Below are 23,507 nucleotides of genomic sequence, written 5' to 3'. Positions count from 1 at the left end.
ATCCCCTGCTTTCTTTCCTCTATTTCACCAAACTCTCGCCTTTCTCTAAACTCTCTCGCTCCCTCCGCCCCCGATCCTCACACTCCTCCCCTCGGGGGTCCAACGAAACGGCACAGGCGAGTCCTTTTGTTTGGGAAAAGAGGGGAAAAGGCGCGGTGCCCCTCTCCCGATCCCCTCTCGATGCAAAGGAAGCGTGTGTGGGTGGGCGGGAGGTTGTGTGGATTGAGGGAGGGAGAATCGGCCATTCTCCCCTTTTGAGAGAGGGGGTGAACTGTGGAATAGTCCGCGGGGATGGGAAGGGGTTACGGGGTGAACTCTTGGTGGGGAGTTCTGGACAGGGTTGCAACGGAGGTGAGAGGGTAAGGAGGGGGATGAAAAATGAGCAAGGGTACCCCAAGCGGGGCATCGATGCTCCCTTCTGTCCCATTGTCCGCTTTGGGGTGGATAAAGAGGAAGAGTGAATTGTACACACAACACAAGCATATACGAGTATGTGCGTATGCATTTAGTTGACCAGGACGAAGTTCTACAATATATATATGTGAGCGAGTATACGTATGTATGTATATACGAGTATATATGTATATATAAACTATACATATATATATATATATATATATATTTATTTATTTATATTTAGATATATGTACATAAGTGTATATGTTTTTCAAAACTTGAGCTAGTTATACATATATTTGGTCGCATCGTAAATTTATATATGCATTTATAGTTGGGGAAGAGAACAAGAGGGACGAAGAAGCAGATGTTGTATATTGCAGGTGGAAATAATACGGAGGAGCTATGCGAACTCCCCAAAATCCATTCCGAGAGAGCAGAACGACAGATCCGAGATTCACTTCATCTGGGACCAACTACCCTGAAACCCCATCGCGCAACAGTAGTACACAGTCATTTTGAAATCGCTACATGCTGCGCTTTGACGATTAGCACGGTTGAACGGAATTTGAACGGCGGGATTATCTTCCAATCAGAATGGGGATTAAAGCAAAAGGTTCAAAGAAGCCTCAGAAAATGAAAGGGCAACTGCACTAGTGCAGTTAAACTCTGATGTCAACATGAATCTGGAAATATCTACAGCAAATAAATGTAAATGAAGTTTCTATGGATGGCCCCAAATTCTTACAGGAGGCTGTATTTAGAACACGAGAGAACAAATGCAAGCTATAAACGCTAACCTGATTACATCCATATTATTAAATCTGATTTAGAGTTGAGTATCTTTATATTAAAATTAAATATTCTATTGGCGCAATTAATGCACCGAATAAATTATAACTCCGTTAAATTTTCTCATCAAAATATGAGCTTAGTAAAATAATATATCTAAACAATTCATTTTCTTGGAAGAAATGTCACTTAGTTTTTTAATCTAGAGTTTTTAAAACAGAACAGAGCCTGAAAAATTTTCACGTGTGTACCGCATATGGCTAACAGTATATACTCTGATACAATAAATATTTGTTTGGAAGATGAAAAAAATAATGATAATTTTTTGCAGCTATATCTTTTGAAAATATTTGGACAATGGTTCCATAAATTATAAACATAATTTTTCCCCTAACAACTAAAGAATTTATCAACTTCACATATGCAATTTTTAAACTTAAATACAAAAATATCTCTCTTAATTATCTTTTCCCCATATACTACTTTCATACGCCACAATTCTCTACGAGTCTGATAATAATTGAGTAACAATACTTTACTTTATTTAAATCAGAATTTTTGTAAACCGTGTTAAGCCGTGTTGAGAAAAAGTTTATTTTGTCATTTAATATTTTACCTTTCTGAAAAATCGTAATTCATTAGATAAAATTATATGAAGAGTAAAAGATGGAGATGACAAGGTGGCATGGAAATACGAGAATTTTTGCGTGACAACGTATAGCAAAAGAGCTTTTATCGGCACAGAAAATTGTGACAGATGCGTTTCACAGGGTTTCAAATCGATGGACGGTGAGCATCGGTACGTTTGAGGGATAAAGGAAAAAAAACTCTCCCCAGAGGGAATGGCAATCTGGGGACGGAGGCCACATTCCGGAGGAGGTGGAGGAGAATCTGGATTGTTACTTAAGCTTCCACCCGAAGGGAACAATTCAATGAGAAATGCGCATGTTTAAGGGGCAAAACGAAAAGGAAACGAGGAAGCTTAAAGAAGAAAAGTGGGGAAGTTTGGCGGGAGGGTGATTTTGGTGAGTGAAGGGCTTCTTTCCGATTGGGCAAATGGAGATGGAGAGGATAGAAAAGAATGAGATACTGGGGATGGAAGGGGCGTGCCCACTTGCATCCTTTTCCTTTATCTGGGAGAAATTACGACGGGGATGTGGTATCCAAATAAACAGTCCGGCGAGTTATTTTTGCCCAGTAAACATTGAAGAGAGAAGGGTAAAAATCCAAATGTATTAGTGGCACGTCGCCCCTAGAACTTGGCTAACAACATGGACGATTCTTATACTTTGCAGCATCTTTTTTGATTGTAGTTACTTATAGCAATGATATTTTCGTGTTCTCCGAATGCTACTGAAGATTCTAATTCCCACATAGATACTGATGGACATATAGTCATATTTTTGGGTAAATTAATCTCGGCTGCATGTTTCTCATGATATTGAAAAGTATGTATATCAAGCTAAATCAACAACTACGTGCTTATTAAAAACATATATTGTGATTATAGATGAAACACGCATGAAGAAAGAGTCAAAAGTTTAAATTAAAATTATGTAGGTATTTGACATTTGCATCTTTTAACATGCAGAATACATAATTGAAATACTATACCACGGAAAAAATAAATGCGTTCTTTAGGAAACTTGCGGCCTCATTCATAGAAACCATTTTGTGACTTAATGAGTGAAAACTGTCCCCTTGGATATACTTCCAAAATCTCTTCATTGATGCCATGTAATTAAGATATCATGAAAAAAAGATATTGAAACGAGGTCAAAAAATAAACGCCCAAAGTGAATGTCTGCATTAAAAGCGTTTCCATCCCATTCGGTAATGATATTTACTCCCCCTCTTTGCCACCCATCTCTCTTCGCATTCCCTCAATCCATTTAACCCTCATCGGTCTTCTTTCACCAAAATGTCTCGCAACAGTCGCATATAATGGCGATACCTCTCAACGAGAACTGCCAATGGTCTAATGAGTCACTTGCGATTTTTGTTATTTATCTCAGCCACTTAAATCTAAAATAGAATTAATCAACGAAGAACATGTAGTTCAGAATTTTGCTAATGGAACCACTCATGATATTATCACATAAGCCGGTACGCGGGTCATTTTCCTCTCCGACACAATCCTTTTGAGCGGTTACATTTGAGAGGATCAAGAGAGCCCGTTAATGTCTAGGGCTTGGATGGCGGAATAAAAAAAGAGAAGGAAGAAACAAGGTTGACAGAGGGAATGAAGCGGAAGAGAGACACGAAGGATGAGCAACGAAAACTATAAAATTCTAATTTTGTCCAAAAAACGTCATGGTTACTAAATCTTGCAAGGAAGGAAGAAAAAAAGTCAACGTTCAATCTACATGTTTAATGGTGTAAAAAGTAAAGAAAAATGAAGGCAAGCAGGAAAAATCAGAACTCACGAATGTTTTGGGCTCCTTTAGCGGCCTCTGCTTTTGATTCCATCGATGATGAAAGGACCGCCTGTAAGAAACGAAATTCCCATGAAATCTTCTTTGTCATCTTTATACTCTTCAGTCTTTGCCTTCTGTTCCATCTTAAGTTCGTATATATGAGTACATAGTATAACACGTATAAATATAAATAAATATATAATTGCTAGGTAGCAAAATCTCCACATTGATAATTCTTAACTCAGCACACGGCTACATTAGCCTCTAGTCAGAAGCTTTAAAACTTCGTCCCCTAGTTAAGAAACTTACACTAATGAGTACGCTACGCAGATGTTCACGGAAACTGACATTCTGACGGTTAAAGTCCCCGTAAATTAGGGATTGCGCTACGTGAGGAAATGGGACGGAGGATAAAAGGCGACAGTATGACTCCCAGGATCAAAGGAGACCTTAAAGCGACGCGAATATCAATGACAATATTTCAACGACAGACGCAAGAAGAGGAAGAAGACTCCCGAGTTTCAAAGCGCAGCAAAAGTTGTACAACCGCTTCACTCGTAAAGTTAAACAGGTGTCAGCTGCAGGTTCCAGAGTTTTATTTGCCACTGCGCACTTCCTTACTTCCTCATGTCCTGTGGGCAATTAGAAGAGTGACTTCTTTTTATCCATTGAGGACGACTTGCAACGGCACGGTCGAAGAGGAAAGATAAGACACAGGCACACAGACGCAGGCCGGTCTCTATGAGAATTAAGACATACTCCTAATGCAGGGAAAAATTAATAAAATATATAATGAAATTTCTAGCCAGTTTCCTTTTCTTTCGAGTGCAGGTCGTTTATATCCCTGATGGCTAAAAAAAAGAATTCCTCGTGGGTAAACGTGGCAGGATAAATGGGTACGCATGTGAACATAAATAACGGGGGGGTGAGATAAAAAATGCAAGGAAGGGAGGGGTGGATCTCGAATGGGAAACCATGTCAAAATTCACGCGGGAAAATACGGTCTAAGACTAAGTACTGTCGAAGAAAAAAAAGGTCTCAGGCCTAATAAGAGACATGCGGAGAGTTATACTAAGTTCCCCTAAGATCAGAAATTGAATAAAGGCAAATGGACAGAAAACGACAGGAGATAATGCATGTGATTTTCCCGAAGAACGGTTCGAATTGAAATTGAGAAAGATAAATCCGTCACTTAAAATATCATAACAGTTTTGAGCACCTATCAAACAAGCCATTTTAGTCTTACGATGCGAGAGATGAAGCTTAGAACCAAATTAAATCTAGTGATGCCTAGATACCCATAAAAGCAAAAAATCATTTTGTTTCGAAATTTTTATTTCTTCCAAAAAGTATCTTAGCAATTTCCGCCAATACACAGATTTTAACCTTATCTTCTCTGAGCATCCCATGTAGAATATTCCTTGTTGGTATTAATAGTAGTGTATTCATTGCACAAGGTGATGATTTCAATGAAATATCTATAATTCAATTCCTACGGTGTGCATAATTAGTTCGGCCTCAACTGTATATCTTTACAATAAAATGAAAAATTATTCTTAATTCTTCTCTCGTTAGATTGGTGTTTTTTTTGTCATAAACGCCTTCACTAACAAGTAGTAAAAAGCCTGTGTGCATAATTATTTTTAGCTTATAAAATTATTTCCAGTCATACACCACAACCAGATACAAATGCGTAAGTAATAGTTTCAGAAAAAGGACATATTATTACCTACTCCAGAAAATAAAAGCATAATCGATATTTTTAATGGATGACGTATTGATGAAACGAATTAGGAATTTGATAGTCTAATCGTTTATCTAAGAGTACTCAGTTTCCGAAAACGAGGTAAAAGGGAAGTTTTCTAGAGAGGGGTAGTCAGCAGATGGTCTTACATTAAATCTACATTAGACTACTAAAAGGGCACTTAAAAACGAATTTCAAATTCCGTTTGGGTTTCATTTTTTAATGAATAAAAGTGTAAGCGAACGCATATTTGAACTTGTAATGGCCATTATAACTTTTTCATTTTTCCTCTGAATTTAAAATTTATTCTAATATGCAAGCATTTACGAAAATGCTTACTTGTTAATAATGTGCTATCTCATTTGTTTTTGGGAAAAATGTTCGATTCAGAGCATATAATCAATTTCAAACTCATAAATAGTTTAAGTAATCGTGCTCTTTTTAAAGGAACAATGGGCTACATTTATTTTGTTTTAATCAGCAGACAGAAAGTCTGTCAAAAAGAGTAATCGTAATTACTATGAGGAGAGATAAATGAGTAATAATAGGGATAAAGACAGAAAGTTTAAATAAGATAATATTTCATTCATATCGGAAATATTTCGAAATATAAAAGGCATCATTAAATTACCTCAAAGAAATCTTTATTATATGACTATTCTAAGGACTAGGAGAGTAATATAAAGCGTTATCATAATATTCATATAATATTTTATCAAATTTATATTGCATAAATGAAATAGAGTTTAATAAAATCATGCCGGGCATTCAGTAAACAATCATGCCCCATACGAAATACCTATTTTTTCACTGAGTCTTAATGGTTTTCACAGTGATTCTACTTCCCATAGTTTTATTTATGTCACTTATAGTATTTGCAAGTTTAACATGTGTTAGCCGATAATAGCATTCTTTCATTCAAGAAGATGACTTCAAAAATGATTTTTGTAATATTTTGAAAGTAGTATATATCTACTGTCACTCCAAAAGCCATCTTTAAGGAACAAATTTAATGGAATAAAGATCCAATAGGAACTAATAATAATTTAATCGAAAAATGTTTATTTTGAAACATCATGTTGTAAATGCTAAATGCAAACATTAAATCGAATATATTACTCATTAAGATCTGGTACTTTCCCGTACCGCGTATTTGTTTGATGAAGTTTTCTCAGGTCTTCCACCGGGTTAGGGGTTCCATATTGGCTGACTTTTCCGTGCTCGACTCGTGCATTGTGCTCCTGACTCGGTGGAACACCCGAGAAAACTTCATAAAATATTCCTCATTGTTTGAGCGGGTGATAAAATGTTTTATTTGATAGTGAATTCAACTTTGGCCAGGTTTAGATCTGGCTGACGCCAATTTATACCGGCATGCTAATCCAGTCATTTTAGTTTAAAATCTCTCTGGATATTTACATGTGTAATTAGGATCGAAATTCAAACATTTTACGGAGTGAAATTACTACACTTTGATGCTCATTGTCGGACGACTTCGTTAAACTAACTTTCGCGGCATCTCCCGCAATTCTTTGCGCAGACAGCATTGCAACTGGCCGCAACCTTTCGAATGTGCCAATGACATATACCCTCGGGTAAAACGTAGCCCCTATTTTCATATTTCAAATCGTATCCGCTTTCATAAGGTAAGGAAATACTTATTGGTCCTATTTTTATTCATGAAAAATTTAAGCATGCAAATAAATAAAAATTACATAGTTTGGTGGTCTGCATATTGAAACCTTTCTCCAATCAAGATCAAAACTAAAATAATTTAACATGGAAAAAATGATCTCTGCAGTGCTCGTCGGTACTGAGCACGTTATCTAAGCAACGAAGGGAGCAATGCAAGCACTTGAGTCACGAATGTCGGACCGCCACAACAACTGAAAACTCCAAAATGATTATGCATTTTATGCATAAGGAAATCTCGTTCAAAAATCTTAGCCTTTGCACCCGGTAGAGGTCGGTGAATTCTGTCTAAAAAAGGAACGAGGAAAGATTGATTGGGAAAAGGGAGAGCTCATGGCCAGTCGTGATGATGGCCGTGTTAAGTCCAACGGATATTCGAGGAGGTTGTCAGAGGAGGATGGGACGACATTGGAAGAATTAGTCGGGTGTATGAAGGATTTCCCTGATCCGATCTCGACTTCCCATATCACATCCTATCGACACCGATCATCGTATTGGTGGGGAAGTCTAGGGAAGTCAGTGATTTCTAAATCCTAGTCCTGACGCTATGGCAACTGAAAAAGGTGCAAAACTACGAAATGAGAGACGGAAAACATTATAAATTGGATATTGAATCGAAAAAGTTTAAATATTGCAATATATTTCCTATATTTGAGTCTGGGAGACTTTATCTATGTTATTATACGTTCACGACGCAGGACGTTTTGATGATGCAAGTTCGTCCTGAATTATTATTCAAAAGGTAAATTAATCACGTACATTTTTAATATTTCTTTCTCGTGAAGTTATTCAAATAGGTCCATCACCCAAATAGTTTGTTCATAAATTTACATTTCTATGAGATTTTTCATGACGGACATGGTATTTTTAGGGATGCCCATCGAAATTTGTTTAAGGTAAGGGAGGTCTAAAATGAAGTGTTTTGGAGTTCCTGATATAAGTACAATGCGGAGGATCAAAATGTAAAAAGGTTAAGAAGAGAGTTAAGGAAGAGAGGAAAGCTTAGAACAAATCGTCGTCAGAAGCGACTTACTTGGAAAATGTTTCACTTGCCGAGGAAGGAGAGGTAAGAGAGAACTACTGGGTGAGCTTTTCGTCATTCGTGGAGGAAAACATGTGGCAAGCAAAGGAAAACAACCTCGGCTTTCAGATATTTTCACACACAAAAACAAGTGGTTCATGCGAGGGGAGTGCTGGATATCTCCCTGATCCAGGAGATTTGTATTTTTTACTTTTTCTTTGCCCTTTTTAAAAAAAAAGAAATCTCACAATGGATAGGGAGAAATGAGTCCATCCACCGCGGTCCGTAAATCCCACTAGTCAAGATAGGTTTCAGATACCTTATTTTTCTTATATTTTTCAACGCCAGAGAGAGAAAGCACTCTCTCTTTTCTTTGCTCCCATCCATTGCAAACGTTATAAAGGAGATCTGCAGCCTGAAATGACTCATTCCACGGAATGCCCCGTCCGCACCATTCGCTCATCGAGTGCTCGCCTAGATTCCTCTTTGTCTCACCCATCTTCGCGCACGTAAAAAAAAACCTCTGCTCGCGGCAGCGGACCTTTCATGTCCTGCAGATGCCGGAGAGATGCCATTCAATTTATCGGACATTAAGAGATTAGGACCTGTCAAAGGAGTGCCGTAATAACGCTTGGAAATTAATGGACGAAATTTTTCATCAATTATGCACGCATTTGGGGCGATTCTTTAGGTAAGGAATGTGATGCACCGAAAAAAGGTACGTTGAAAAGGTGGAAAACGTATTTATACTACGATTTTCACCGCAGACTAAAATCCAATGAGAATTTACATCAGTGAATAATACTTCTAATTCAGTGATGTTGACGTTTGAGCATTAATTGGGAGATATTTATAACGTTACGTCCATAAAAAACAACTCTTTAAATGGATGGAAAAACAACTTCTGAATGTACATTCTTCAGAAAAAAATTCCTTTCCAAGAGACTGATTTATTAAATGGAAAATTCGAGCGATGAACACGCAATGGGTAATGAATTTCACTGTCGAGGAAAGAAATCGAAGAAATGCTTCATTAATTGAATGCGTAGCACATATTACAAATTTACCGAAGCACGACTTCTGGAATGAGTCAAATACCTTTTTGGGATAGTCTATAGCTATTTCAATTTAAAACCTAAATCCTGTTCACATAAATCAAAATATTTCCTATCGTTCTTTTCCATCAATATAGGTTTCACGCTTGAAGTCGTGACTTTGACAAGAGGCACTCATTTGATCATGATGAAATCGACATTTTCCTGCTGAATAATTTATCGTCCGAAGTAGGGAGTCATTTCACTATTTTGGTCTAACTAATTAACAGAGAGTCAACTCGAGACTTTCTCAAATATTTATTGAAACGTATATCGATCTGTATTCCTTAGTTTGACACAAAAGATGAAATTTGTACTGTGATGTTTAACGATTTATTCAAGAACTATTCATACTCCATCTAATTTACGAATTCAATATACGATATACAGATTGATTTCAAATTGATGTCTCATCTTCATTTCAATAAAGCTCTACCATACACTATATTCGAAAATGTGTCATATAATATCTAATATCCGTCAAATATTCTAATATCCAGTGAGTCTTCCGCCTACAAACAGATGGAAAACTGATACAATAGGCATGCAATGAAATTAAGACTACATTATGAATTACTCACATGATATTGACATTTAGAGGTAGCATTTTCACCATTTATATCAATAATGCTCACAGAATTTAATTAGCCTCAGTATTAAAATGCAGAAATTTCAAAATGTAAAAATTATTTGCCTTAACCACTGATCCGACCCGGATCCCTCGATATCCAGCCGAGTTTTTGGCGAATGTTTTAATACTTAGAAATGACAACTTAATGCATATTAGCGGATGGCTCCGTTAAAAGTTACCATCGCAGTATCTCCCATAGCTCTTTGTATTCGCCTTAAGTAACTCGTTAATTGAGTGTCGTAGTAGTCCACTGGGTAGAGTCCTCGGTTACTGCGGGACTACTGACCGAGGGGCCCGGGTTCGATTCTCTTGGACGCCTCTGGATACCTTCAGCTTTACACAAACTATAAGGTTTTTCGGGGAACCAAGGGAACCTGGGAAATCACATGCGGCACAGGGAAAGGAACTGAACCCATACCCAGGCATGAGTATTTTATATGACATTGAGCTTAGTACTAGGTGAGCCTATTCCTCCCCTATTGACCTAACCTCTTGTTGATTACTATCGTTATTTACCATGATAATGAATGCGTCACGTTAAAACACTGCTAAGAAAGACAACAGGAAATCATTAAGATTATTTTTCCCACGACTTTATGATGGACACAAATGTCAATTAGGTCTAGCAACTAAGAAACCCGGTCCAATGGTCCATGTGCCGTGTTCGGCAGTGGGAGAGACCACGCTACTGCGGTCGTCAACACAATAACTCCTAAAAAAGCAGAGCCAACAGCAGCATCAGAGAAGACACATCATAGGAATGAACCAGTTACATGTAATTTGGACAATGTTAATGATAGGAAATAATTTAAATATTAAGCAAGAGATGGAAATCCAACATATAATTACACAACTAGTTTTAAAACCACAGTTGTCATAGATATACGTGGGAAATAGCCGGAGCTTCGGAGAGATATCAGACAATATTATTTTTACATTACATTTACATATTATAATACAGATGTAGGAGTATCTTACGCTCGACTTAGGAACCGTTCCATTGGTTTGCAAATTTCCAGGAAAAGATACAGATATTTTTTCATTTACATCATTTTAGAACTATTGAAGTGTAACGTCAGATTAAAGAGGATAAAACGGGGAAGACGGCGGAGGAAATTGAATGCAGAAGCTTTTATGGAAATGATAAGAAAAGAGTGGTGACAGGAGCTCAGCAGAAAAAAAATGTGAACAAATCAAAAAAGGGATATCGTAAGCCTCAAACTTAACCATATGATCAGTAAACAAGAACAAGACATAGAAACCAAGAATCTCAGATGAGATGCTAAGAAGGATAGACGAAAGAAGGAAATGGAAGAGTTATGTAAAAACAGTTGCAAAGAGATAAATACATTTTAAACTTGAAGGGGGTAAACTAATGGGTTGAAAAAAGCGGTGGTAAACGTAGTGAAAGAATATGGAGACTACTAAGGGGTGAGAACTTAGTGCACTTTGCAGGAAGTTGAAAATACTGTCAGGAAATAAGAAGAGAAAATCCGTGTACACCACATATTAAAAATACAGAAGAAAAAATACAAATTAGAATGGGAAAGATTCGAGAAAGAGGGAAAGAGCATATACAGGATATAAATAATAAATATATTAGGACAGCAAGTTTAGGCAAAAAAAGAAAACATGGCATGGATGGAGATAGCTTAGGACCATGCATACTTGATTGCGAGATGAAAAGGGCATCAAGGAAATTGAAATCAAATAAGACTGTGGGGATAGACAAAATTATATCGGAGATATTTCAGGATTAAGACAACATGGGGAAGAATATTTATGGGTTAATTCACAGCATTGAGGGAAGAATTTGGTGGGACGATTTTACTTTATTGGTGTCAGTTTCATCCCAGAAAAGAGATAGGCAGCTGTATGTGAGGACTGCATGACCTTAATTTTGAGCTCATTCACAGTTTAAGTAGTTTTAAGTATAATCCATTACAGAATGGAGAGGAGGGAAAATTATTACTTAGGAAATGATGAGTTTGGGTCTAGAAAGGGATGCCATTCTTGATGCCATAGCAGTTTTGAGGCCACTAATTCGAGAATGGAGTACTATCAGGATATTTACATCGTAAATTTAAAGATGGTGTTTCATTGAGTAAATGGAGTGCAATTTTAAGCTGCATAAACGATTACATTATGGATGACTTATCCGTTAATTGCCCATTATTACGTGCATGTGGCTGTTGGAGTTTCGGTATGGGTAGTAATAGAAAGAGGAATAAGACTAGTATGTTTATAATCACTCGTAATTTTCTAAGTAAAAGATTTACTTGTATACTAGAAAAAAGATTTACTTGTTCTACCTTGATCAAAAAGTTCCCGGAATAACCACCGTGTGGCGCTCCCATCGTTCCGATTTGAGTTCTGTTTTTTTTGTTAAATTGGTACATCTGTTGTTGATATTCCCTTTAAATCTTAGTGTCATAACTTGACATTTGCAAAAGTTACGTAGCCAAGAGTACATCTATCTCTGTGTGTGTTGGCGATTTTTTACAATTTCAGAAATGGATTTAAATTTGCAACAACGAACTTGTATTAAATTTTGCGTAAAAAACGGATTTAGTGGCGCACGGACGTTGGAAATGTTGGAAAAGTGTTTCGGCAACGATTCTCTAAAAAAAACGGTCGTTTACCAGTGGCACGAGCGGTTCAGAAGTGGTCGTGAGTCAATCGAAGATGATGAACGCAGTGGCAGACCATCGACATCGAAAGTCGGTGAAAAAATTGATAAAGTAAAAGAAATGTTGGTCAATAACCGCAAATTAACCATCAGAGAAATAGCGGAGGACTTGAACATTGCCTATGGATCCGCCCAAGACATTGTGGTTAATGATTTGGGTTTCCGTCGTGTAGCAGCAAAGTTGGTGCCAAAAGACCTCAATTTCATGCAAAAAAGAGACCGTGTTGACGTCGCAAAAGACATGATTTGCGAGGCTGAATCCGATCCCACAGTCATCAAAAGGATCATTACTGGAGACGAGACGTGGGTTTATGAGTACGACACGCAATCCAGACATCAGGCAAGTGAATGGCGTTCACCAAATGAGCCGAGACCAAAAAAACCACGTCATTTTCAGTCAAAAAAGAAGGCAATGCTGACGGTTTCCATGGATTACAACGGTGTAGTGCATCATGAATTTTTGCCAGAAGGCCAGACAGTAAACAAAGAGTATTATTTGGGCGTTATGAGACGTTTGCGTGAAGCAATTCGCCGAAAGAGACCAGAAATGTGGGCAGAAAACTCGTGGATTTTGCACCATGATAACGCACCGTCGCACAGTGCTATCATTATTCGTAATTTTTTGACGAAAAATGCAACAAATACCATCCAACAGCCACCGAATTCACCTGATTTGGCTCCCTGTGACTTCTTTCTGTTCAATCGAGTTAAAAAACCATTACGGGGAACGCGTTTTAGCAGCCGAGAGGAAGTAATGGAAAAATCGCAGGAAGCACTGATGGACATACCGAAAACCGAATATAAAAAATGTTTCGAGGATTGGATCAAGCGCTGGCATAAGTGTGTTGCAGTCGATGGGGATTACTTTGAAGGGGACAATATAGATTTAGATGAATAAACTTGTATTTTTAATTTTCTGAATAAATTCCGGGAAATTTTTGATCAAGGTAGTATATAATGCGAATTGTTAAAGAGGCATGGAAAGGTATTGAGAGAGGAATGAAGGCCGGTAGGAGATTTATAAAAGTAAGTTTCCGAATGAGCACGTATACAGGTTAGTCAGCCAAGGTGTTACAGTCATTGCTGAGCGTATTTGAAAATCAGTGAGGTATGAATTGAATGAGAATCGATGCGAGCAAAACAAGGCTAAGAGCAAATTACGTAGTTTCAGGCGTGATATGGGGGATTCCAACAGGATTATCTAGTGGAAAAGTGTTATCACTTGTTCATTATAAAGACTGTAAGTTCTACGAGAACGAGATAAACTAAGTGCAACGTTAATATAGGAGCTAGAGCAGGTGAAACCGTTCACGTATCTTGGAAATGCCCTAAACAGAGATGGGCACAGTAGCACGGATAAAATAACAATTGCTTTAGACAAAGAAGCTTTCATAAAGAAAGAATTAATGATATTAAGAACATTGAGTAAGGATGTAAAGAAAAATCGTTGAAAGTATTTGAATGGAAAATGATTTTATACACTGCTGATAAACTTAGACATTGAAGCAAGATGATAGGAGAATATTGGAGGCTATTGAGATGTGGGCGTACAGGCTACAACCTGTAGACAAAGAGAGAAATGATAAAGGGGACGGTTTTAAAATCAAACTACGAAGTACTAGTCGTGGTGGGGGAGGAGAGAGGGTTATTGGGGGAATTCAAGGAAGGCAGAAACGATGGGTGCAGATATTTTCACTGGTGATGGAATGCTGAGGACTGCAATAGTGTGTTATTGCAATTATCCCTGGCAAAGACTCAATTTGGTTACAAGGAACACATCAAGGATGTCAACAGAATGCATAAAAATTCTACTTCTCCAAGAAGAAATACAATTCCGCAATTTTACTTTCAGTTATTATCCTTATATAAACAAAGCCACAATCACTTAATAGGTGGAGCTGCTAAGAAACGAATAAATATTATGCCAAATGCACCGCCTGTTATTTTTATTTATGACTCCCATGATTCCGGTGGCTTGATTACCTTCCTTTGTGTCGAAGGGCAATAATTAATTTTTCAAAGGTCATACGCTGGGAACGTAGTTAGCTCTGCGGCAATGGGTACTCGTTTCAATATTGGCGGTTTCCCAAGACAAGCGTTTGTGTACCACGCGAATATACGAGGGTCATCCGGAAAGTAGTACCCGTTCGTGAAATAAAAACACAAAAGTAAATATTAACAAACATAAAAAATTTTATTTGAAAGAGGATACTTTAAACTACTTCTCAACATAATCTCCAAGCAAATTAAGGCATTTGTCATAACGTGTGACAAGTTTCTGTATTCCTGCTGCATAGTCCTTCGCCGCCAGCTCATTGAGATACGCGAGGGACCCATCTTGCACAAATTTTTGGATAATGCAGATGGTGTTTAACAATTTCATGAACAATTGTTCGAGAAACATTGGGAAAATGCTCACAGATGTCATCAATTGTGACGCGCCGATCGTTCCTCACGAATTCGTCAACTGAGCTCACCAGTTGGTCTGTAATGACAGACGGTCTCTCCGAACGCTCATCGTCGTGTGTGTTCCCCCTCCCCATGTTGAAGTTGCGACACCACCGCCGAACAGACGACTCGTCCATTACATTGTCTCCATACACCTCCTTTAATTGGCGATGAATATCACATGGGCGAACGTTTCTTGCATTGAGGAATTTAATCACTGCCCTCACTTCACAACTGGCGGCGTTCTCAATTTTTTTAAACATTGTAAACAATCACAGAAACAACACAGGCAATGCTAGCGTCACGCAACTTGGCTCAGAGAAGGCAGACAAGCCACTGAAGCTATCTGACCTCGTCCAGCGGCTACTCGCGTCGTCAGCACTTCATGCGGCACGAACGGGTACTACTTTCCGGATGACCCTCGTATAAAGAGCTGATTTAAAGATAAATTGAAATTAGCACTAACTGATATTATTGAGAGAGACATTCATGAAATACTTGAACATTCTAAAATTCAATATAAATACAAGGTAAACAATTTTCCTAGCTACGAGTATTAGGGACCTAAGGTTTTCGACAATTCTAAAATTATAAATCCTCTCAAAATCAACGGCATAAATGATAACTGCTCGCCGTTTCAACAAAGTATGAAATATTATGCATAGATTTGATGCAAATATTAAATTACCCCTTGCGTTAAATATTTTCTGATATCATCGGGATTTTTAAATGTATTATGATTTTAAAAAACAATATATATGTTCAAATTAATATATATTAATATAAGGGGGGAAAAAGCTGTGTAGGTGGAAGGCCATCAAATTAATTATCTTTAGTAAAGCTTAAACAAGCTGTCAATATTTAAAATAGCTGCTGTTCATCAAACAATAAATATTTCAAGGAAGAAATATTTTGTAATTTTCTTACAACTGTCAAAATATTCCGTGAGTGCATGTTCATGAGATTCTTCAGAGCTCTAAAGTTACGTTGACACCTGAATTTCGTGATTTTCATTTCACAGAAAATTTCGATCCGCCGATGATCCAACGAATTAACCCCGTCGGATAATTTCGAATTTTGCTGCTCAGCGCACATTTCGGACAATCCCTCCCTCCGGCTAGCCCACCACCTCACCCCATTCATTCCCGCCCTCCAGCGCCACTTAAACGAACGACCCAACCTTGAAAAAAAGGAGAGATTCAGTCCAAACGGGACGATTTTAACGAGACTTCCCTAAGAAGAAAAAATATATAAGAAAAAAAACAAGGAGACAGTGGGCATGTGGGCAAATGGAAGGGGGTGAGGACGAGAAACACTTTCGAAAAACTTCCACCCGACTTTTTCCCTGGCTTATTTTTTATTCGACGCCGAGTTTTCATTTTTTTTTAAGGACGGTGAGAAGGAAACGAAGGAGAAGAAAATATGTGAAGGAAAGAGAAGGAAGGCTAGAGGGCGAGGAAAACAGGACAACGGATGGGCAGGGGTGTGATGGAAAGAGAGGGAAACACTGGAAGGGAGAGAAGTGGATGGGCGAGAGTTGGGAGCGGCGGTGGAGAGAAAAAGGAGGAGGAGGAGGCACCGAGGAAAACAGCAGATGGCGCGTTTTAGTAATAAAATGCCGCAACTCGCATGCGTGCGTGTGTGTGTTTGGTGTGAGACCCTATGTATGTCCAGGCGCGTGCTTACTTACGACTACAGCGGGAAGAGAACAACACGACAGAAGAACAGGCGAAGAGAAATGAAGTTATTATCCCGGCACAAAAGGGTCCGATAGAGCGAAACGAGCAGGGCAACTGTTGATTACATTATGCCTTGGCAGCAGTTTAAGATGGAAAAAAATGGAATTTTTTCCCCATGAAAATGAAAACCGTATGACATAGGTTTTGCAAGCGAAGAAAAGGATAAAGGGGTCGATTTATTCTCATGCTTCCTCTCAACTAGGCGGCTTAAAACCTTAAGAATTACGATAAATATATAATATGTGAGTAAAAAAATAAGTCGGAAAAATGACAAAATTTCGATACCTGTATCATAATAATAGATTTTTTTACACATTGCGTTCATTCCCTCTCTCTAATATAAAATACTACACGAACCGCCAAAAAAATAATAGACCTACTAATCCTTACTATATTTCTGTTTTAAACACTATTTGTTCTTAAGTTATTGCTCACTTCATACTTTCTCAAAATCACAGTAAAAAATATAAGCCCGCACATTAAATTTTTATGATTAATAGTAACATCAAAAGAAAAATGTACAGTTTGGTGAGATGTAAATCAAATTGTTACTTAACTGCTTATTAACAACATAAATAATGTCTCACATATATTTTCAGATAAAATTTCATCTCATTCTCGGTCAAAAAATTTTAATAAAATATAGAACATTCAATAAATCACATTAAAATTAGTAAAGACTTATAACCCAAGATTTTTTCGCGAAGGAAGTTGGGAGCATAGCATTTGATTGGCCTTATTATTTTTAAAAAAACTTTAACCCAATTTGACATTTCGTGGAGGCATATGGGTATTTTTACCACAATATTTTCTCTATTGTTATTCCAATTAGAAATCAAACAATTCCGTAATTTATCGCAAGAACACATACTTCTTTCGCTCTGCTTTACTGGCACATATGATCGTACCTATAAAAACATTCATTTTTCGAGTGAACGATAGTATTCTCGGCTTAGGGCACAAACAAGATTTGGAAAAGATAAATTTTTTAAATTAGTTTTTATCTCTGCCTTTGAAATGTGAAAGATGATTAACATTACATTTTTAGATCTATTTGCACTACTAAATACGTTTCCAAGCAGCAATGCCTCATTTAATTATCTGAAATTCTATCCCGACTACTCCAAAAAATCGTTTTGATTTTAAACGCTCACGGTGGCTCCTGAATGTATGCCAAATTTTATTGTTAATTAGACGTACCATGTAACTAACTATAAATATATTTCAAATTTTGAATGAATTGTTTCATCACATGATAATTCGAGCATCCAAAGAAAATGTGTCAATATTTAGCATCAATCGCTAACAAAAATTATTAATTAAAAATGGTTCAAGTGAGTTGGTTACTAGATATGACATGGAACTAAATATTAAAAAATCATGACTTGATATTTTTTATCAGGGAAACGGTGAGCCTGGTTTGAAATTATATGCAATACTCTTTTTACTTCAGCTACGTTACCATTAACCCTTAAAACTAATGTCTTTAAACTTCTGTCAGTATGTTAATATCAATTTATCTTGTACAACAACAAGACGTTAAGAAGGCCTGAGGAGAGAAACATCTCCTCAGGCCTAAAAGAAATTAAAATGATAACTCATGAAAACAATATTTGTTCTCTGTTTAAGGGATGAACATTCCTCAGAAGAAAAACAAATATCACTAGACCAAACATGTATACCATAATTTGATCGGATTCCACTTTGAAGACTTTTATTATTATAAATAAGCCCTCATTCAAATGATAAGTAAACCAATAAATACAAGTATAGAAGCATCCTGAACAGGTCACAATAAATACTAAACTACTGATAATTTAGCAGATTTTCTCAATCATAAATATTATCAAATATTACTAAAACTTTAAAGAAAAGTCCAGTCAATACATAACTAACATCCATCATTAATTTTAAATTCGTTAAAAAGTAACAAAATAAATATATAGCAGCTTAAGTTTTGTAGAATTCAATATCGAGAGACACTGGCGGTGATATATCCTGATAAGCAAGAAAGTGAGTTCAAGACGGAATGATCTAGAGTTCAAATCCTGTATAATATGTACTTAAGAGATACCTAAACATATCTTGAGCCATATATATGTGTATCCAAGTGGAGTAATTTTCTAAACGGGAAAGAAACTGGTTACCCTACTCCAAATGTATCAACTTCCCCAGCCAAAAAGCCTCGAGCTATGAGATTGGCCCTTTCAACCAACCTTCGCGATGATTACTGTGAGAAAGAACTTGCATCAATTCACCGAAATATTTGTCTTACGTGTTCAATCAAAGCGACCGCGCGTGATTGTTCTTAATTAAGATTGGGAAATATGATAGTTTCATCTACGAGGAATAGCGACATGAGTTGAATTCCTCGCCGAAAATAGTTGTAACAAATGGCAATATAGCCGAGAAGAATCACCCAGGAGTAAATATTGCCGCCCATCGGCAAGGAACAATATGACTGCTCTAACTGCCTATCAATCTCACGACTAAGAAGTACTAAAGTCCTTATAAAACAAGGTAATAAAGCTAAGACATTAGTTAATAACCATTGCCCTGCAAGAGGATAAAGGAGGATTATATAAGAGTCAAGGTGAGATAGGATATCTCATTTTATTTTCTGGTCGAAGCATGTGAATTTATGGATGGAGGAGTAAAAGAACGAACAGCAAAAGAATGATGTGAGCAGGAATGTGATGCCAGTGGAGATGAAAACTAAAATTTTCAATGCTATTTGGGAAAAAAAGATAACTATAGAAAGAAAGATGAGGCAAAATTCCACACTTCTTTGAGTTTTAATGGGCATCCTTCAACACGGAGTTTCCAAGTTCGCGTTCCGCGGTTGTGCCTCCATTTTACCTTGAATTCGTTAAAAACTACCAAACCTATAATGGGCTTTCAAATTTAAAATACAGAATATAAGGTACACCAGTAACTAGGAAGGGTGTAACATGCATATAAATTCAATTACTCCATTTATAATGGAACGAGCCCCTGGACAGATAATGTTTAAAAAGTACGTTTTAGAGTTTATTTTTTACGTGCACCGTTACAAGTAACACATAGGCAAACGGGGGAGTTTTTCCCGTTAAAATTATTGACAATACAAAAAATTCTGCAAAATTAAAGCATAACATTCGTGCAAAATAGTGCGTGGTTACCTAGAAGATATTTGCGCGCTGCTTTTAATTATAAACCAACTATGAGATAACTATGAGTGTGTATCCAAAATAGTTCTAAAACTCTTGGTTTGCGCCATGTTAACTACAACACAAAAGAAACTAAGATTCAGATGGTAGCTAACTAGAAAGTCATTCCTGCACTCATTTAATTCATTCAAGAAATAGAGTAGAACTACATTTTGTTTGCCTCGTAACCTCAAAGTTAACGAGACTTCTGCTACCTAATAAGAAAATATTTACAAGCATGAATTAATATATTCAAACTATATGAAATAAATATTATTTCATCCTACAAGTTCCATTAAGAACAATATGTAGACCCATTCTAAAAGATATTTATTATTTCACCTATATCTATATATCTATCCTATTCACTTTCATCCATAGAAACAATAGTAATTTAATTAAAAATTTTAATGAAATTATAATACTAACTCTAAATTGTTGAATGTCAGTAATTATAGCGGAAAAAGGCCTTGGAATTACTCATCGTGGTAGATGAGTAATTTTATCAGTTATATGGCACTATATTTTATTTTGCGGATGTTACTGACTTTTCAGAATTTAAAAAACAGTTGTTTGAATAAACAAATGAAGACATATTTGTTCAGAAGTATTTTTACGTTCAATGTTTGCGAATCTTTAACCATTTCGGATTATTTGTGACTATAAAAGATATTTCGATAATGTCTAATCGGTGATCTATCTCCACGTTAAATGGTACGTATGGTTTTATCTAGAATTCATTCCGTTCCTTCATTAAATTTTTAATTATAACATAGTGATTATAGTCAAGTAAATGGAAATTTTTAACTGACCACTTTTTGGTCACTTATTTCTGATAGTATTTTATTAGAAATTACGTAAATACACGTATTACGGAGGGAGTGCAGTAGCGAACCCCTACGGGCTGCTGCTAAAAACGTAACTGCAAAATAATTAAGAATAGATGTTATTTGTAACATATCAGGCATAGAATCCTTGGAATTTTCTTTTTGCCGAATTACATATTCTATGCAATTGATCTCCTGTGTTCGACCTTTCAATGTGCTCCTATCGCTTCTGCTTATATCTATTGCCATGTAAATGAATATTTGTTCGCCATAGGGCGGGATTTCGTGTTTGAATGTATATGTATATATTTATATATATATATTATATACGTAATATATATATAATATATACATAATATATATAATATATACATAATATATATCATATATATATATATATATATATATTATATGTAATCAAGGGGGAGAAGAACAGAACTCCAGTCTATCCTTTCTCCTTGTTCTGTCCTTTTCTTCCTTGATAAAGGTGACGCGGGCAACCGAAAATTCGAAACACAGGGAGTCTCTTTTCTTTTTTGCGTGTTTCTGTGTTTTTTTTCTTTATCCACTAGTGCTAACTTCATATACATTATATATATTATATACCAATTGCATTTGCCTTAAATTCGCGGATTGCGCTAGAGAATACTGATTCGCGATAAAGGAAACGATGACCACAGTGCCTAACTCGATGGCAGAGTGAGCGAAAAGAAAAATAAGGGGAGGGTTTCGGAAGAGAACGAAATATTGAGAAGTTGGGGATAAGAGGCGAAATAAAAAGGATCGAAAAACGTGTCGGTGGAAAATGTGATATCGACGGAGATTTCCGTACCAGGTGAGTAGATAGGAGGGAAGAAAAGAGTCATGAGAGAGAGAGAGAGAGAAAGTGGAGGAGACAGTTGAGAGGGAGAAAAGACAGATGGGCAGAAAACGAGAAAACGTGGAAGAAGAAAAAAAAAGAAAAGAAGGCGTAAGTCGTAACGAGGGCCCTCCGGTGCGTCTCCAGATATCCTGTTCCCTCGGGCGAACAATGCTCGCGTGGGAGGAGCGAGGGGCTGGGGAGTGTGGGAAGAATCACAAAGGAAATGAAAGAGTAGAAGGGCTAAAAAGCGAGTGAGGCGGAACGACGCGAAAAAAAAAGGCTCGTGAAAGAAAGAGTGGGGGTGCGAAGAAAATGATCGGAAAAGAAACAACCAATGCGAGAAGGGGAGATAATCGTTAGGGGAGAAGAAAGAGGTGAAGAGGAAGGGGAGACAGAAAGAACACGACAAAAGATCAGGAAAGAAGAAAAAAACATTGACTGACGCATGTAATCCAAGAACAATACAAAAGGGGAGAGAGAGAGAGAGGAAAGTAACCCGCGGAGGAACGGGTGGTAGCGATTCCCACGTTGATCTCCACAAGTTGTGATCGCGATATTTGTTTTTCCCCTGGCCGCGGAGCAGAAGGGGTTGAAGGTGAGGCATACGAAACTTCCTCCGAATTGTGCGCATTCTTTTACGTTCTCTTCCGAGGAACTCCCCTCTCTTTCACTCCACAGGGAGGAGTGAGAGAGAGAGGAAGCCGAGAGAAGAGGAGAAGGGCGTGGAAGTTAGCGGACGACGGAGAAAATTTTCATTATTATTTCCCCTAGATTTCTCTCTATTTCTGGGAGGAATATAGTTTTTACTGAATTTACTTCCCCTGAGTCACTTTCACTACCTTCTCTACACCCCACTACCCCACAACGCCCCCTCCCCAACCAGAAACAGAGGAAGAAAAGTTTCACACGGAATTTGGAGATGGTAGTGGAAACTGAAATGAACCTGAGGATGCGTCTTATTTAAACGTGGAAGGAGATTCCCACGGAGGCGGAGCGAATTCCACGCCGGGCGGGAAATGTGCAAGGGACTTGCCTCCCTCAGGATAAAAGGATCTTTCCTTTCACCGCCAAAGCGGCGAGAGTTGAGTGCATAACCTCTCTGGGTAGGAAAGGAGGCTGTCGCGACATTATATCGCATAGGATGTGCAAAAAAATAAATGCAATTTCCAAAGCTTCATGAAATCATACCTAGATTCCGTTTGCTGTACCCCAATTTCTGTCCTTTGAAAATGCAAACATTATCTATATGGCGGCAGTACGCTCGTAACCAAAGAGTCACTAACGAGAGAATCTCCTGTTTCTTTTGCTGCAGTCTCATCGATGTGAACGGCAAACCGCTATTTTAACTGCTGAGGCTTTTCGAAGACCTAATAATTGGCCTTTTTCTTTATCTTCCGCTAAATGACCATATCCATCGTAGAACATGATTACATTACAATAAAAAGACTCATTTCAATGCCCATTGTCTAAACATATCGCTTAGATAATTTTCTCATTAAACATTTTACTTGGCGGTTTGGCATTTTTTGAGAGTGATTTTGATCGCAGAATAAGTGTGCATGTGTTTATACGTATATAATTCTGGGTTTCTATTTAATTTTGGTGTGGTTTATATTTGTTTTGATCAAAACCAACGTATTTGTGGGTATCTTCCGCTACCGTGGTCAGGAGTAATTTACCATTGAATGTTCTAATTGATACATATGGTTTAATTTTACGTCTTTCCATGTAAAGCAATTTGCATTTTTTAAAACCAAATTGCATATTGGTGCCCTTTGTGAATTATACGGTGACTAATAACAGTATTATTTACTAAATAATGTATTGAAAATTGTACTTAAATGTAAGAATGATTTGAAATTTGTAGATGAATAAAGTCCAATTTTAATCTAGTAAAAATTCTGCCAAATACCTCGTTCGGATGGAGAGCCCACTGACCATAAGAAAACAAAACGTTCTTTTGGATC

The 23,507-nt window shown here is 37.2% G+C and overlaps 1 protein-coding gene across 2 annotated transcripts in view; it reads right to left on the bottom strand.

Moving 5' to 3' along the window:
- Positions 1 to 23,507, bottom strand: part of LOC139694062 (uncharacterized) — a 302,149-nt gene that overhangs the window by 85,266 nt on the left and 193,376 nt on the right. For both annotated transcript variants that reach the window (XR_011702092.1, XM_071592483.1), the window contains one exon: positions 3,615 to 3,675. The gene's annotated coding sequence lies outside the window, so the exon portion shown is untranslated. The remainder of the gene's footprint in view (positions 1 to 3,614; positions 3,676 to 23,507) is intronic.

The sequence above is a fragment of the Hetaerina americana genome, unplaced genomic scaffold (assembly GCF_022747635.1).
Source record: "Hetaerina americana unplaced genomic scaffold, ioHetAmer1.1.p SCAF_5, whole genome shotgun sequence".
In the NCBI taxonomy this organism is placed as follows: Eukaryota; Metazoa; Arthropoda; class Insecta; order Odonata; family Calopterygidae; genus Hetaerina; species Hetaerina americana.
The sequence above is the reverse complement of the archived record's forward strand: the minus strand, read 5'-3'. Positions and strand labels throughout refer to the sequence as shown.